The 17,622-nt window shown below is 34.2% G+C and overlaps 1 pseudogene; it reads right to left on the reverse strand.

Moving 5' to 3' along the window:
* Nucleotides 1–8,194: 8,194 nt before the first annotated feature.
* LOC107949698 (nucleobase-ascorbate transporter 6-like) lies at nucleotides 8,195–14,040 on the reverse strand (annotated as a pseudogene).
* Between the last annotated feature and the right edge of the window lie 3,582 nt (nucleotides 14,041–17,622).

Here is a 17,622-nt window from a genome sequence, read left to right on the forward strand (position 1 = left end):
ATCGTTTTTGCTAGGTGGGAAATACTTAACCAAAAATCTCTCTGCTAATTCTTGCCATATAGATATGGAACTTGGTGGCAATGAATTGAGCCATGCTCATGCTCGATCTCGCAACGAGTATGAAAACAACTTCAACTTTAGTGCGTCTTTAGTCACACCAGCTATCTTAAATGAATCGCTCACCTCCATAAACAATCGAATGTGGAGATGTGGATCTTCCGTGGCCATACCACTAAATTGGCCCACCGTTTGTAGCATTTGAAACATCACTGGTTTCAATTCAAACTAGGCTGCCTCAATATCTGGCCTTCTAATTCCTGGGTTTAACTCACTAGAAAGTGGCACAGCATAATGTCTGATGCATCGATCCCTATCATCGGCAATGAGGATAGGATTTCGTACATAATCGGCTTCATTACCTTGGTCTTGATTATGATTTCCAAGGTCCATCTCGACTTGTCTTTGAGTTGTTCATTCACATCTTCTTTGTCTGAAAGTTCGCTCAATTTCAGGGTCTACAGGAAGTAAACCGATAATTCGATCTATGCTCATAAACACTTGAAAAAAAATCACAAATATTAAAAATAATAAGTTAGTAATGTTAGAAATAAATCAAATTGAAAATAAATAATTTCAAGAAAAAAATGACTATGGCAACAGTGGACAATCCCCAGCAACGATGCCAAAAACTTGTAACACTTAGGTTTGTGCAAGTGTACACAGTCGTTATCAATTAATAAATAAGTATCGAGTAATCGTCTCCATAGGGATTGTATTTGTGCTAAGTCACTTAATTTGTAAAATTATAATAACAATTTGGTAAATAAAAACACAATATAGTTGAGAAGTGGTGATTAAAATATATTAAACTAAATGCAATGATCCCTAATGCCAATTATCCTAAGTATGCAAACTATATGATTGAAATAGATTTTAGTAAAATTAAACACAATTTGCAACAATTATAACATAAATAAACTAGTAAAATTACTTTAATTAAACTTAATTTATTATCAACATGCTTAGTAACATTCGGAAAAACATTCCATGGAAACTCGATCTTTCATGAGTTTGAAAACCACATTAGGTCCTTTCGGAATCCTTTACTTAGTAAATACGCATTTTACTGATCCTTATTTACTAAGGGTTTCTTAGCATTCATGTGAGGTAACAGAGACGTGTTAGGTTTGAAACAATTTAATCACACAAATCTAAAAACTATGCAGATAACAGAGCTTAGTTAGAGTTGTTATGCAACCTACAATTTAATCGTGTTAGGATCTAAATTGAACATTCAATTATGCGTCCATTAACCGTCTTCTAGTTAGGATCGTTCAGCTAATTCAGGTGCATTTCAATCACGTATGAACGAAATACAGACTTGATTTTAATTGAAAACATGATCGATTGAGGCACAAACATTATAAGCATGAATCAAATAAATATTATTTAATCAAAGTAATCATCCTAGCTTAAATAAAATTAAGCTAACATTGTTGTAAACAAGAACAAAGAACACATAGCAAACATTTTTATATTAAGTTAAGAAACGAAAGATTAAACCCAATTCAGAGTGGCTGTCACCCAAGGCTCTGACTGACGAGACTCCTCCGTTCCTTTGCTTTGCTCTTTTGCTGATGGTTCTCCAAGGTGGCCGACCAAGGGTTCTTTAAGAGGCTTAATTTCTAAAATCTCTATGAAGAGATGATGCTAGGCGTGGGAATGGAAAAGGCTAAGAGAAAAAGAGAGAATGATGTTTGATGGATGCTTGAGGGATGATGAATGAAGGAATGAGAGGGTCTTATTTATAGGTGAGGAGAGAGAGATAGTTTGCTAAAAATAGGAGTTTTCATATTTTGAAGCATCTTCCATAGGTGGCCGGCCATAATTTTAGTAAGTTGAGCTGATTTCTCCTTAATTTTTGGTCAATTTGAGTGTCAAAACAACTCAAGACTGAGACTCGGTCAAGTGCAAATCTTCAGGTAAATCTCTAATTTCTTCAACTCTTCAAGGACCTTGTGCAATTAAACCAAAAATTGGTTTATGGAAAGCCATGTGCAGCCGAATTTTGGGTTGACTTGGTCTCTAATTTGGACGGTTTTGTAATCCAGCAAAGCTATCAGACCTGTCCAAAATAAATCAACAAGTTAGAGGACCAAAGAATTAAATTTATTCAATTTAATTAATTAATTAAAACCCAAATTATTAATGAAATACTTTAAAATAAATTATTAAATATAATTTTATATTTTATTATTTAATTTAATCATGCATGGCCCACTTTATGTCTTAAAAAATATAATATATTCAAATTAATATAAAACAAGTCATTTATTGCATGAAAACTATATAATAAAGCATAAAATCACATTTTAATAATTTCTATGTCCTAATTTCATATTTTCACATATTTCATTAATTTATTAAACAATTACTTAGTTTTAACAAAAAATTTAAGTAAAAAGGTGATAAATTACAAAGGAAAAATCCTTTATATTTTTTCGTTTACAAGTACTCGTCCAAATATTTCACATGTTGTTAGTGTTGTTAGCAGATACATGGCCAAACCAAGTAAGTTACACTAGCATGTAGTTAAGTGGATATTCAGATATTTACGAGGTATTTCTAACATGTGCTTAGAATTCGAAAGAAGCTTAAAGGGCTTAGTCGGATATGTTGATTTAGATTATACAGGAGACTTAGATCGAAGAAGGTCTCTCGCAGGTTACCTATTTGTTTTTGGGAATTGTGTCATTAGTTGGAAAGCTATACTTCAAGCTACAATGGCTTTGTCAACTATTGAAGTAGAATACATGGCAATTACTGAAACAGTAAAAGAAGCAATTTGGTTAAGGGGCATATTTAGTGAACTGGTAAGTGAAAAAGAGGCATATATTGTAATAGTCAAAGTGTCATACATCTCACCAAAGATCAAATGCATCATGAGAGAACGAATCATATAGCCACTTTTTTCAAGAGGTGATCATTCAAGGGGATGTTCAGATTTTTAAAATTGGCAAATGTGGCGCCCCAAACCCGACCGGGACGGTTCGACCCGAATTCAAAACATCACAATTGTCATCAAAGTGACCCAAAACACCTCACGACTTTTAAGCATGCAATTAATTATTTGTTTTCCTTTTTCAATCAATAATGGATGTCTCATGCTTGCATTCAACTCACATATAGACAGTAAAAAACAATTTAACCCTAGTTGCATGCTTTTTTAAATGAAGTTTACTTAAACGAGCATAAGGGAAAAAACATCATCTCATGTCCTAACCATGTAAACACACATAAATAATTGATTTAAAGCTGAAATTTAAATCTAAAATATTTTTTAAAATATTTGGTAAAGAATCAGTTTAATTCGATTAGCCTCTCTTAGTTAATTTTAAAAACAAATATATTAAGGACTAAATAAAATATTGATAGAATATTAAAATAATCAAGTTACAAAATTATCAGTAGATTTATGAAATCAAACATCTAAGACTCTGATATGTGAATTTTCAAAGCATTTCGTAAACGTTTTGAACTCCAATTGCACCACCAAAACCTAAGGACTAAATTACAAAGCTGTGAAAACTGCCCTGAAATGGCTAGGCTCCACGTCAGGACGACGGCTTGCAGTTTCAGCCAAGACCTGCAATTTTCAAGTTTAAGCACTCCTACACATACCATTTCGTGCATTTAAGGCTATTTCTCACCCCAAACATGTTATATTACCTTCGATCATCATTTAAAACAAGCTCAAGCACACCATAACATTTTATAGCAAAATTTGACACCTCAAGTAATCATTAATGCTAACATACATCTTTAGTCTCTATATCCACTACTCAACATACCAAATCAACATCTTAAGGTTTCCCAAGGATTCTAATTGTCTATTTTGAACCATTTGGTCATTTTAGACCTGCCTAAATCTCCAGCATATTGTTTTAGCCATGCTAGAACTTTTTAGACATATTACGTGCCACTTAAACACATATTCATCAAATGAACATATCATGCATCACTAATACCATTCACGAACATCAAAATATCCACAATCAAAGTCCAAAAACATTATCAATAGCCCGTAATTCTAGTTCCAAAATAATAACAGTAATTATAATAACTATAACCCACATTGCCTTTATTCCTAGTATTCAAAACCACAAAAACACACTTAACCACAATACTTGTGTGGATCACTTCCTTGCCCACTTTACACTCCCCAAACGCACTATTTATCTGCAAAATTTAGATAAAGAGTGTGAGCTTAAACAAGCTCAACGAATGTTCGAAAGTTCTACTAAGCATACAAAATAGCATAAGAGCATACTAAGGCACATTTGCAACCACATTTTTAACAAGACAAAACAACGTTTTCATGCTTCAATACCGCACAAGTCTAGAAAATTCTCTTACATGTATTTAAACACAACATAACTCATATATAGTTCAAATAAAGATAATTTGGCAGGTTGAGTTTATGAAACATAAAAGTGGACTCAATCACCACATGCTGAATAAATGATCTCCATCACACTAATGACTCAAAGAGCCTAACATGTTCCAAAAGTGTAGCATTAAGCTAACACTCTTCAACACACTAACATGTCCCGATGAATGGAGCATAGCTCAACATTCTCTTATCTCTCCAACCTATCCCAAGGCTTCAATGCCCAAATCACAAAACACAAAGGTAAGTACTCACAATCTTATGGCATGCTAATTATATTCAATGGTTTCAAGAGATCACAAGGCCAATATATCCACAAATTCACAAATTTATTTACTGTTTAAATGCACATAACCTCTATTCATATTCATCAATTTCACATCACAATCTCATACACAATGCATGCTTATCAGATTCTCATTTAATTGCACTTCAAGTGCCAGAATAATGCTCATTGAGCTATCATATATAAGACCTCATACGTGTGCGTTAAAATCAGTAAATCGCATACCACATTCATGTATTTTTCACACATTGCCTGTTGTACTAGAATCAAATAACACAATTCAACTTACTTAGGCATGATTCCACAACCAAAGCAAAAAGTATAGGAAAGGCTTACTCTCAGAACTTAGGATAGGGGATTAGGTTAATCCTAATCTCTTGATTAACACTATGAATCGCACATACCAGCAGCGACTTCAAAACACTCATTGATCACACTTCTGCTTACTAGTCGAAAGTTCAAACAAGCTTCTCCTTACCTTTTGACTTGCTCATAGAGGCTCTCGATTGATACGACACTTTTCACACACAATAAACACATTACAAACTCATTAAAAACAGTCTTGAACACAACCAAATAGTAAGAAAAACGTGAATCAAGCCTCCCCTTTCTCACTACCAAAAATTAGCTAGTTTTGCCAAAATTAAAGTTTTGACACTCCAATCTTGTTTCTAATTCTTAGTTCGATTTCAAACATCCAAAACATCATTTAATTTCATATCTAAATCATTAATTTTACCCAAATCCACGGATCTAAAATTTCTGAAAAATTCAAGCTTTCAAGAACATGTAAAAGAGGGAAAATGCTTTATTCTTAAAAATTTAGTAAGGATCTATCAAATTGAGGTGAAATACCTTGTAATTAGTTTTAAATAAATCAAAAAAATCACTTTGAAACAACGAATTTACTCAAAATTACGATATTTGCCATTTTTTAACCCAACCTTGCTTTAAAATCATTAAATCTAAATAAATTTGTATACAATCTTTTAAGCCTCAAATTGAATTAACAACACACTTTACTTAATCCTAAAAAGTCAGAATATTACCTTAATTTGTTGGAAACAACGACCTACAGCTCTAGTTTGATATTGAACGCAAGAAAAGCAATTACAAAATTGGGGAAGAAAACGTGATTTTCCTTTGCAATTGGGGGCTATCGTGGTGTTTGGGAGGTTAATAAATCTGAAAGGATAAGTCAATTTCGAAGGAAACTCTCTGATTTAGGTTTTGGGAAAATTTTTGAATGGGTTTAGGTTTAAAAGGGGGAAGAAAATGGCGGGTGACTCCATGTAGGAAAACAATTTTCAAAAATTGGGTCCTACTCAATCAAAGCCCACTATTTTCATATTAGACCTCGTAATTAAATTTTGCTTTAGCTTAATTAATAAAATGAAAATCCGATTATATTTTTTTGATATTTTAACTTATTATTTACAACCTTAATTTAGGTGTCCGACTCAAACCCTCGGTTTAACAACCCGATTCTACTAAATTGATTTTTGGGATGTGACAGCACAGAACACAATCCGACCGACATGTTGGTAAAGAGTCTTCCAGTTTCAAAGTTCGAGCATTGCTTGGACTTGGTAAGCATCTAACGAATATCAAATTAGGCCCATAATAGGGCTTGGCAAGGGAGTTAAGTCAAATACGAGTTAAGGTGGAGATTTGTGGAGTTGTGCCTCACATTTTCAACCAAACGATGTGTGATGTTGCAACGAAGAAGTGTTCTTTGTCTCTACGAGCAGTTGACGTCACGACGAGAAGAAAGCCCTCGTCTCGACAACACGATCCTCCTTCGTCCCGACGATGCGGTGCCACGTCACAACGTGGCGACGTGCACTTCAAGTTTTTCAGCTCTTCTTCTCCTAGTTAAACTATGTTTTTAATTTCTCATTTAAACTCTGAGTTATTCTAGTCAAATATGCTACGAATTTCAATCTATAAATAGATCTTAATTACTCTAGGTTTTATATAACAAAAATATTTACATTGAGAAAATTCTATTGTTTGTTTCAAAAGGCTTTTCTTTTGGGGCTTTGAGATTTTATACTCTCATTTATTGTAGTGAAATATCCTTTTGCCTATAGTTTTTTATCCTCTTTTGAGAAATTTTTCCAAGTAAAATTTGCATATTTGATTTTCTCGATTTTATTATACTTGTTCGTTGCATACACATTAATTCCCAAGAGAAACTATATATTAATGCACTACCTCTTCTGAAGGAGCTTCACAACGGACACCTTCCAATCTCTTCCAACCGCCCCATCTGTGACGAGGCACCAGAAGACATAAAACCACCTATTTCAAACATTTCAAACATGTACGCTAACCAGAGCAATATGGTTGTCCCGTGGCGCTATGGATGGACGAAAGAGACCTAGCAAACATTCAATCCTACATAGCTAATTGGATCCAAGAATACACCATAGCAGACCCAAACCACAAATCAGCAATTCATCGATTGATCATCACCCTCTGGCAAATATGGAAGAACTAGAACGCAGTACTATTCACCAGAATAAAACCGCATCCTATTCCAATGATCCAACGCATTCAACAGTATCACCAAAACTGCAACACTACTATCACTTCCTATAACTCGGATCGAATAGGAAATGTCACAACCTTCCTGCAAGCAAAATGTCCTCAACCCCAACATACGGCCTCCCTCCATCCTCAAGAAACACCGTTCATCTAGGTCATCTCACTTATGCACGCATAATCAACACACATCAACATACGACGCAGCGATAGTACTTGAAAGCTACAGACCTCCCATATTCCTGGCATCCTATTACAAGAACACATCCAGAATTCACAGCCAAGTACTATTTGCTCGTTTGGTAGTAGGCAAACTTTATGCTTCAACAGGAATCACGCACACAAGGGTAGACTGATACAATATAAACCTCTAGTAAAATGCCCCCCCAACCCAGCAGAAAAAGTACATTACATAGTCCGTTTTAGGGATTGGTGACTTACCTATTCCGTGACTTTGGCACTAGACGTTCCAAAAATGGGTACTATCAAGTCGGATGAATTCAATATTGAGGATCTACCACGCCCATATTTCTCAGTCGAACCAGAAATGGGAGGCAATCTTCGAATTCTGAATTCAGGTACATTGGAAGCTAGAGCCCAGCTTGTCAAACATCAAGATAATGCGGACAACCATCCGCATCGGCCTCAAGTCTAGCCTGCATCCTCTTACAACTACAGTACTCCGACCAGCACGACAAGCTGCAGCAATCCACCACCAAAGACCGGACACCTTAACTAATTGTACTATATGCTGTAATTATCTTAATACCAAAAAATAAAAACAATGATGCAGATTGTGCCATCAGATTCGTAGATGGCGTTGGAAAGTCAAATGTAAGTGAATACAAGGAGCGGCTGAGCGAGTGAATGAGTGCAGTAAACACTTGTAAAAGCGCACATCAAACAAGACGGGCATTAAAACTGCTTCATTGCTACTTCAAATCCGCATGTCTCCATAAGATTTACAGCAGAAATTAACAAAACGAAACAATTCAATAAATATTCTAAAGTCTCCTATTAAGGGAAACACTATGTTGTACGGCTATAGCGTGTGGTAATACAATTCACAACAGGGAAGCAATGGTTGGTGATAGTACGATGTGATCCACAAAAGGGATAAATTACTTGATATCATCACACAGATGGGAAATATTTGTTTAGATTGAAGGGGAGGGAATAGAATTCTTCACTCCTTGAATCGCCCTTAAATGACCGGAATTTGTCCCACCAATGCTTACCTCTGTCCTTCCTGATTGCGTTGTCCTTTCGATGTAAAGTGTTATCAAGGAAATATGCCAAGCAACCCGCCACAAATGCTTCGGATGATAAAGGCACATTTACAATGTCGTTGAACTGTTCAAGGCAGGCATAAAATCCTAGTCATAAGGCGATTGTAACAGTAGGTTATTCAAGATTAAAAAGTTTTAGAAGAGATTTAGCATGAATACCCATCTTGCGCCTGTGTGAACAGGACCATAGCCATTGATTGCAGTATACTCATTGAAGTACTGTGGCACGGATAAGCCCATAAAAACAGAGAAGCCTAATATAAACTTCGTACGGAAGCTGTTCAGGTTGCAGAACTGAAGAAAACTAAGACCTCCAGCACCTGCAGAAATGCGAGGAAATAGTGTACTTAAATACTTGAAAGAGCTTATTAAATCATAGGACATGTTTTCTCATAAACAGCTCAAATTGGACCCATACCAACATAAGCAAAGAATAGGCAGTACAAAGCAGCAATAATGGGTGCTGGAATTGAAGCAAAGACGGCTCCGAATTTTCCTGCATGTTAATTAAAAAAGTCAACTAAATATGGAAAAAAAGCACAAGGTCTAAATAGAGAAAAATCTCATAAATCTGCAAATTACCAAGAATGGAGAAGAAAATCATAAATCCAGCTGAGATTTGGACAACCCTTCGGCTGCCAACTCGTGTTAAGGCTAAAAGACCAGCATTTTCTCTATAACAAAACCAAAGTCAGTAATCAAATCCTTTTCTACTTTTATCTATTGAAGAGGGAAATAAAAGGTACCACAGTAACATTCATAGCTAGTCAGAGCCTTACACAGATACCGAGGATCCATTGACAGTTCCAAACAACCCTGAGAGCAAAATCGCAACACCCTAAAGCAGGCAAAAGAAAACGTTACTTAGCAAAAGATAAGAATTCAATATTAACATGGAACTGAAGTTTCAGAGAACTGATAAGCAATTTCCAGATGTTAAATAGAAATGCAGATTCTCTCTCCTGCAACAATGATGATAACTGAATGCATATGAATATATGTAATTTTAGGCATAAGGTTAGCAGTGAGGCAATTCCATGTGATCATGAAGTATAAGACAGCCAATTTAATTAATTATATTAATCACACAGATATCTTCACATCATAGTACAAGCTTTATCAAACTACCTGCCAACCAACACCACGGCTAAGAATAGATGGTGGCATTGGAGTTGCGCTAGCATATCTTGACACCGCAATAAAAGCCCCCGTGGACTGGTCATGACATTGAACAGGAACAAAGTTAGTACTAATTATTGAATAACATTGCAGTTAACTATTAATTTCCTAAAATTAATAAAAATTTGCTTTTGTGCATGTTTAAACAGAAAATTAGAACAATAAAACTGCCCAAAGGAAACTGAAAAATGCGATATTTTACCCCTGGGGATGAAAACAAAAAGAAGCTTTGAGCCAGTTCATACTAGAGTTGAAATACATAGCAGTGGAGGAGAGTCAATAAGAAATGACATAAAAGGAAAAGGATGGCAATAAGAAATCAGCTTAAGCTATTCGGACTTGGATGTGAGCATCATATATGGGCAATGTGTCCAGCACATGTATGTTTTAGGTTTACTATGTTTTTCTATGTAATTGGAGGATCCTTGAAGGATCACATCCCCATACCCATGTCTGAAAATGTCTCAGACATGGTGTTCAATATAGGTGCTTCAGAAAAAACAAAAATGATGAAAATGGACACTCAATTCAGATTTTGAGTTAGCAAAAATCAGAATTAGAAGGATGCATTAGAAAGGTTAATATACTTCAAAAGTAATAGAAGAAAACAAACCTCTACAAGAGCAACAAAAGAAGCCATCATCATAGCAAAGGCTTCACCAGCATCAAATGAAGGTGCTCCCCATTGAAAGGGATAAGGAACTCTTATCCTGCACACTGCTAATTCTAGTAAGGAACAACTTATAACTATGCCATTCTTGACAAATGATATCACATTATGGTAAAAGAAATCATAAGTTTGTCATCAAACATCGAGTCCAAAGGCGCCTTTCATTTTCATTATTCAAGTCATAGTACCATTTAACTAGTGAAGCAAACCCACGACCAAAACTTTTAGACACTTCTAAACCAATTACAAATTAATTATAGAAAGCAAGTTGTCTCAGATTCACTACATTCAAAACTTGATCCAACATGTACCAAGATAACTAATTGGTAAAAGCAGAATTTTCCTCAGATGGGAAATATAAATATCAGTCTTGCAAATCAGTTTGCACCTAATTTAAATGGGTGACCTCAACCGTTCAATTGCTAGTGTAGCCCTATGATTTAAGAAAATGTGCCATAGTAGCAAAAGTTCTTCATATGTACCTCATCCCGAAATAAATAATTAATAGGTTAAATCATGCATGAAATACCAATTAAGAAACACGAAGAGGGCAACTGCACTAAAGATGCTGCATGAACTCACCATGGAGCAGCATCTATTAGACCAGCACGGTCAGTGCGGCAGCTTAATTGTGTTTTTTGTGCTTTACCATTATAAGCACCACCCACAGTGAGTAAATGAGCATAAATCCAAACAATCACCACTGTAAATATGACAGCAAAACGATCAAACACATGTTTCCCAGATTTTATCACATGAGGCATGTACTGCAAATAAACACAAGACAAACAATGATTATTCGATAGAAGTTAGTTCTGAAGTCAACTGAAATCAAAAGTCACAAATATGCAATACTGTAACTATAAAATGGATGACAGCAGGTCCTGAAAATTATTGAAAGTACCTGAGAGACAAATACTACAAGAATCAACTGAGGCAGTCCAATCTCCACACATTTGGCAACCTATTAATTGAAACAATAGTCAACATCCATAGTGCTGATGATATAAAACCATGTCAGGCTATCCGTTCACATAGTGTATCATATAAAGCAGACTTACCCCAGGAAACCCAAACTCATAAAGCCCAAAACCAACTAGGGATACCAAAGGAACAACTGAAAGTGGACTTCAAAACCTGAAACAATGGAAAAATAAAGCATGTATGATTAGATTAAGTTAACTAAAAAAGTCACACTATAATATCTGACTATGTTCTGGATCTATAGCAAACATTCATGTGAATCATGAAGCAAGTATCGGTCCAAGAACCTATAATTTAGAAACTGAATCCACTAACAACAACTATCATTAAACATGTAAGACAAGCATAAAATCAACCTAATTCCAAATTACTTGGAAGGATAGACAAATATAGACAAGCTGGTCAAGCTTCCCCTGAAATATTTAAGCACTAGTCAACTAACCTAGTAACATTACGCCAAAGGCCACTGAAGCCAAGGACAATCTGAAGAGTTGAAGCAACAATGAGGGAACCCTGAATTGCCCGCATTATCCTTTTAAATCTCTGAAAGGCATCAAAACACATTATTTAAACAAACCAATAAAAACACCAAATACAGAATGTTAGTGTTCAAACCGGAGAACTTAATTACTCATTTGTCTGTAAATATGTTTTTCAAGAAATAAAGTACAAAAAGCATCTAGTACATAGTATCACATTAGAATGAGAAAAGGTTGTAAACTCCTATTAAGAAAAAAGGGAATGCATTCTAAATCTTTATGCTATTCTTTCAATAGAATGTTGAAGAGTGAAGCCATATGGTATCACCTTAGTAATATTCAAGCTAGATAGAAATTGTATCCCTTATTCCAATTTGGTAAGTGCTAGCTTCTCCAAATTTATAAGCAACTTTGGCAATTCCAAACAGGCCAATTATAGTAAATCGGAGTTTAGATCACAAAACCTCAACAGGATCTGAAGTGTCACTGAACCGACCAGCAAGGATTATAGAAATTGTTGTTGGGACAAAGGTATAGGACCCTCCAATCACAGCAGGCAATCTAGACCCAAACAGTGACTGCAACAATGTGTTCAAACCAGCAACAAAGAGTAGTGTCTGGATCACCTTTGCTTTCTCCTCCTATAAATGCCATTGCAATAACATGATTGAAATTATTATGTCCGCCCAAATTACCATAGTAATCAAACTAAGTAAACATTGTTGATTCTTCATGTTTGATTAATTTTTCATTTTTGGGGGCCCTACATTTCCACCTCCCATCTGGGGAACAAGAGAAGAGGGAATGATCACTATTGTGCCAAGCATCACAAGATAATGCTGAAAACCAAGAAGGATAGCCTCGGCTGCATCAAATACCAGACCAAAATGTCAAGAGATTAGTTGCAATTATTTCCTACCAGCCAACAAATGCCAATGATAATAGCAGTTAATCACATAATTGCAAAGTGAATGCATAAACACAATAGGAATTTCAAGTCTTCGATCCACATCAAGATAATAAATGAAAATTCCTAAAATGCCTGAAGTAGAAATAGGAAGATCCCACAGAAATTGATGACAGCAAGGATTGAGAAGGAAGTAAAGGTTAAAGACAAATAGAAGGACCAAAAAGTAGAGGGAAATGCTAAGCAAAATTAAACCAAAAGAAAGCCAATTAGCAAATAGAAGTTGGCCTCAGATTAACTCTAATCAAATCAATAATCATATGACTAGAAGTACCATCCTTAATTACCACAGATACACAGAGAAAAACAATTTTTTTTTAAATATATATATATACACACACACACACACATTAAAAGTAAGTTTTTTTTAGGGGGGGGAAGAGTGGCTTTTCACTTTTCCAAAAAAGGGGTATTAAACCGAAAGAACCCAAAAAAGCTACTTTCAGCTAAAAAAGTTAGAGAAGTATATACTCCAAAACAGTGACTAACACCAAAGTCTACCTAAAACATCCCCTGGGATTCACAAGAATCATACCGTAAAGCAACCAAAAATCTAATATAATACCTGATATACTGAACATAGAATTTGGAATCTAAGCTCTCACAAAACCAATAAAAGGGGGAAAAAAAGAAGAGCAGGTTAGATGGAACTTACGCCATGGAGGTGGACTCGTAATGCAATAAGAAATGTTGGGCAACTGTTCTTTCGGTGGATGTGGTTGTGGCTCAACTGCTTTTGCTGGAGCTCCTCCCGCTGCCATGATCTCCCTCTTTCACTCTCCTTTTCTCTCTATAAAATAAAATAATTCTTAAGATCAGCAAGAGCAAACTACTAAATCTGAGAACCATCCAGATCCCAAATTCTGAAAAAAGTAACTAAACAACAAGAAACTAGAGAAAAAGAAAGCGAAACAAGATGATCCTCAAGGCCAAAAGAGTGAACCAGTGACATATTCAGCTACTAATATAGAGCTAATAAAACGAAGAAAAATAAATAGATGGGAGCGACCTGGCTATAGGCAAGGAACAAATAAAATGGAATTAAAGATGAAGAAGATGATGAAGTCTTAACAAAAGATTTCTTGCAATGTAAGAGAAAGCTGAAATGTGGGAAACAAGGAGGAATTACTAATTGCATCACCAAAATACTGAGCAAGAAAAGAAGGTTCTTACTGAGAAAGAAAGAACCTTTTGTGGGAAAGAAAAAACCTTTTGACAAACTTCAAAGCAAAATCAAATGAAAAGGCATTAAAGTCAATAATGAATCATGTTATTGTTACCCCACACCACCGATAAAGTTTTCCAGCAAAAAAAGTAGCAGGAAAAAAAAATCAAACAAACCAGTTTTTTTTTAAAAAGAGTGAAATGAGAAATTTTTATAAGAATTCAGAAATGTATAGGCAAGTTAAGATTGAATTGAATGAGGAAAACAAATGCCAACTTACTTTGTACGCTAAGCTTTCTTTCTCTTTTTTTTCTTTTCCCTTCTTATATATATGAAGCAGAATTTTTTTTTTCCTGTTATGTTTTCAGGAAACTACGGATTCTTAAGTACACGTTTAAAGGAAAACAATTTAGCTAACATAACATTCATTCATTGTTTTTTGGTTTTTGCATCTCTAATAATTAAAGCAGAAATATGGTAGAAACTTCACTCAAATTGCTTACAGACAAGGTAAAGAGAGGAGAGAAGTGTTGGCTAGATCAATTTTCCACCTGGTTTTTGATGAACCTACACGGTTTTTATTGAAAAGACGGTTTTGACCTCAGAAAGTTGGCAACGTTTTGAGAAAAATTGAGGAGCCCATTATTGAAGGGTGTGGGTAGTTTGGGGAATTAGAAAAAAGGAAGATCAAGTGGGGAAGGGAACTAGGATGCCCTAAAACCAGGAGCCAATGGAGCAAAAAGTGAGACTTTTGTGGGGGAACAGTCAAAGCAGGGGCCAACATGTTCCAATCAAATTCAAGTTAGGTTAGTTTATGACTGGGCAGAAGTTTCTCATGTGCAGATCCATTATATGGTAAGTATATAGTATACTAATAATGCCTTAAAAGAAGACTCTATTAAGCTCATAGGCTTTGAATCAAAACAAAGTTCATAGGCAAGATTGAAAGGAGTTTGGCCTTTCAGTCTAAAACAGAAAATTTAATATGGCCACCTACTGGTTTTGATTCAATCGTTAGGGAAATAGTAACCAAGATTTTGAGAATCCAATGATGATGACTAATTTTCAGTTCAATTCCATCAAATCATTTTATTTAATTAAATAAATTATTAAAAAATTTATAAAAATATTTAAAAATAGAGAAAATAAGTTCAATTGATTTTGAGTGATTCATAAGTCTACTAATTTAACCCCTCTCTTGAGACCAATATCTTGATTGATTCCTAGTCCAATCAACCATTTTATTCTATTTTTATAACAGTCCAATTTTTAGTGGTGCCGAAAAAAATAATTTTGGAACCCTATTTCCATAAATTAGGGTTTTTAAATATTAGATTAAAATTATTGAGAGATTTGTAATCAATGACTAATCTTGGCATTTAAGGTATTATTCCCATGAAAAACTTACATATGGTGAACTAATTAATTTCACTCAAAAGGAAGAATTAAAAATCTGACAATATTTAAAATTGCAAAAACAACTTAAAAAATAAATATAGCAATGCAGGAAGGAATTGAGATCATTTTGCCGACAATTTGACATTAGAAGTGAGTCTTCTTCCTTAAAAACAAGTTGTCCTGTAAAATCAAAAAATAGAAGAAAGAATATGTCAGAATATTATAAAAAGCCAAAATATAGGAAATATTAAAAAGAAAATAAACAACAAAAATCAAAATAGATAAAACAATAAAATTTTATAGATATGAAAAACTAGGACACGTCTCAAAATATTACAAGATTAAGAGAAAGATTAATAATTTAAATCTAGATAAAGAAATAGAACAAAAGATTAATAAAATTCTACTAGAATCCACTACTAAAAAATGCTCCATTGAATTCCAAAGAATAATGATATTTTTTATCCATATTCTCAATTTACAATAATATACATTGATGATGTACTAGAGTTTTCTAAAAAATTAGAAAAACACTTCAAATACTTATCCATTTTGTCAAATTTATAATAAATAATAATAATAATGGTTTAGTAGTATCTAAATTCAATATTAGTTTTTTTAAAACTAGATTAAGGTTTTTAGGTTATTATGTAACCCAACGGACCATTATTCCAATAGAAAGATCTATAGAATTTGCCAACAAATTTTCAAATCAAATCCTTGATAAAGTCCAACTACAAAGATTCTTAAGTAGCTTTAATTATGTTATAGTTTTTATCCTGATCTTAGCAAATTATGTAAGCTTTTGTAGGAAAGGCTTAAGAAAAATCATGCTCCTCTTTTGAATTCTGCATTTTTCATCACATAAAACATTGAACAACTCCAAGGAGAGTTGCTCTTTCTGATTAATTTTTTTATTGAGAATGTCTTGTATTTCTTTTTTACAAAATTCTTCCATTTATTTGTTCATCTATATTGGTCTCGCTTTTGTTGGAATTTGTCTTTCATCAAAATCATTTTCATATGGTAATGTTACTTCATGTTTTTCCCTATTCCAAAAGGCATTAGGAATGTGTAATTCTAAGTTTTGGAAATTTCCAAATTTGTTTACATTATTTCCTAGTTCTGGTTTAACTGTCTTTATTAATGTATTATTATTTTTGTTAAGTATTGATACATAGTCCGATTAGCCATGGGTTAGGCATGTTAAGAACAAAGTATCCATGTAGGAAATTGTTGTAATCCAGAAATTCTAATAGTAGAACCCCCTATAGGAAATACGAAAAGAAAGAGATGTTTCCTTTCCTTAGGAGAACTGACCGCCTCCAGACGTGCTAACATCAAGAATGTGAATACTGCAATAAGATATAAAAATATGAGGCAATATCTGCAAGTATACGGGTCAATTTGTAATATAATTTTTACAACGAAGTAGGTGAGTACTCCGAGGATTGTACCCAAGGAAGGCGAGTGCTAGATCAATTCTAACCTAAACACTAAAAGATCAAATTAGTACTTTCAATAAATTATAGTACAAGAACAGAAAAAGGATTTATTAAGGTTTTTATAATAATAAAATAAAATAACATAAAAGAAATAAAATTCAAGAGATAGAATAGTAGAATAAATCAAATCTCGATTATGGGTGATTAGCTCGCTTCGGTAATCCCCATCAATTGTTGCTTTGGGTTCCTCGCCAATCAACTAGTCACTACCCTAGTAGGACCTTCTGATCTTCTACTAACATAACAAGTCAGCAAGAACTAATTATCTTCCAACCTCGTAGCCCAAACTGGCTTGGGGTGAAGGTGTTCACGAATGGGAAATACCAATTTTGGGTTAATTGCCACATTGATGACTTCCCGGTTTGTCAAGCCTAGGGTTTGTTTCACATTCTTCCTTTCCCGAACAACTCATCCGTTGAGTAACTCTATAAAATAGTTAATAAATCATACATCCACTTGTTAATCCCCTATAGAGGGATTAGTTCCTTGTGGCTTTCACAGACAATATGAAATCGATATAAAGAGAAAGCATGTTAATTAAATAGACAAGATAAAGTAAATGAAAGAGCCTGATTGTATTGAGATTAATTGCGAATCCCGAAAGTTTGAATGCTTCCACAATTTAAATCTCTTGAAATCAATAAGAATAACAGAAAGAAATCTAAAACCTTAGAATGAAAGAAAACTAAACTAAATTTTACAA

Source organism: Gossypium hirsutum, chromosome D03 (genome assembly GCF_007990345.1).
Source record: "Gossypium hirsutum isolate 1008001.06 chromosome D03, Gossypium_hirsutum_v2.1, whole genome shotgun sequence".
NCBI classification, from domain to species: Eukaryota; Viridiplantae; Streptophyta; class Magnoliopsida; order Malvales; family Malvaceae; genus Gossypium; species Gossypium hirsutum.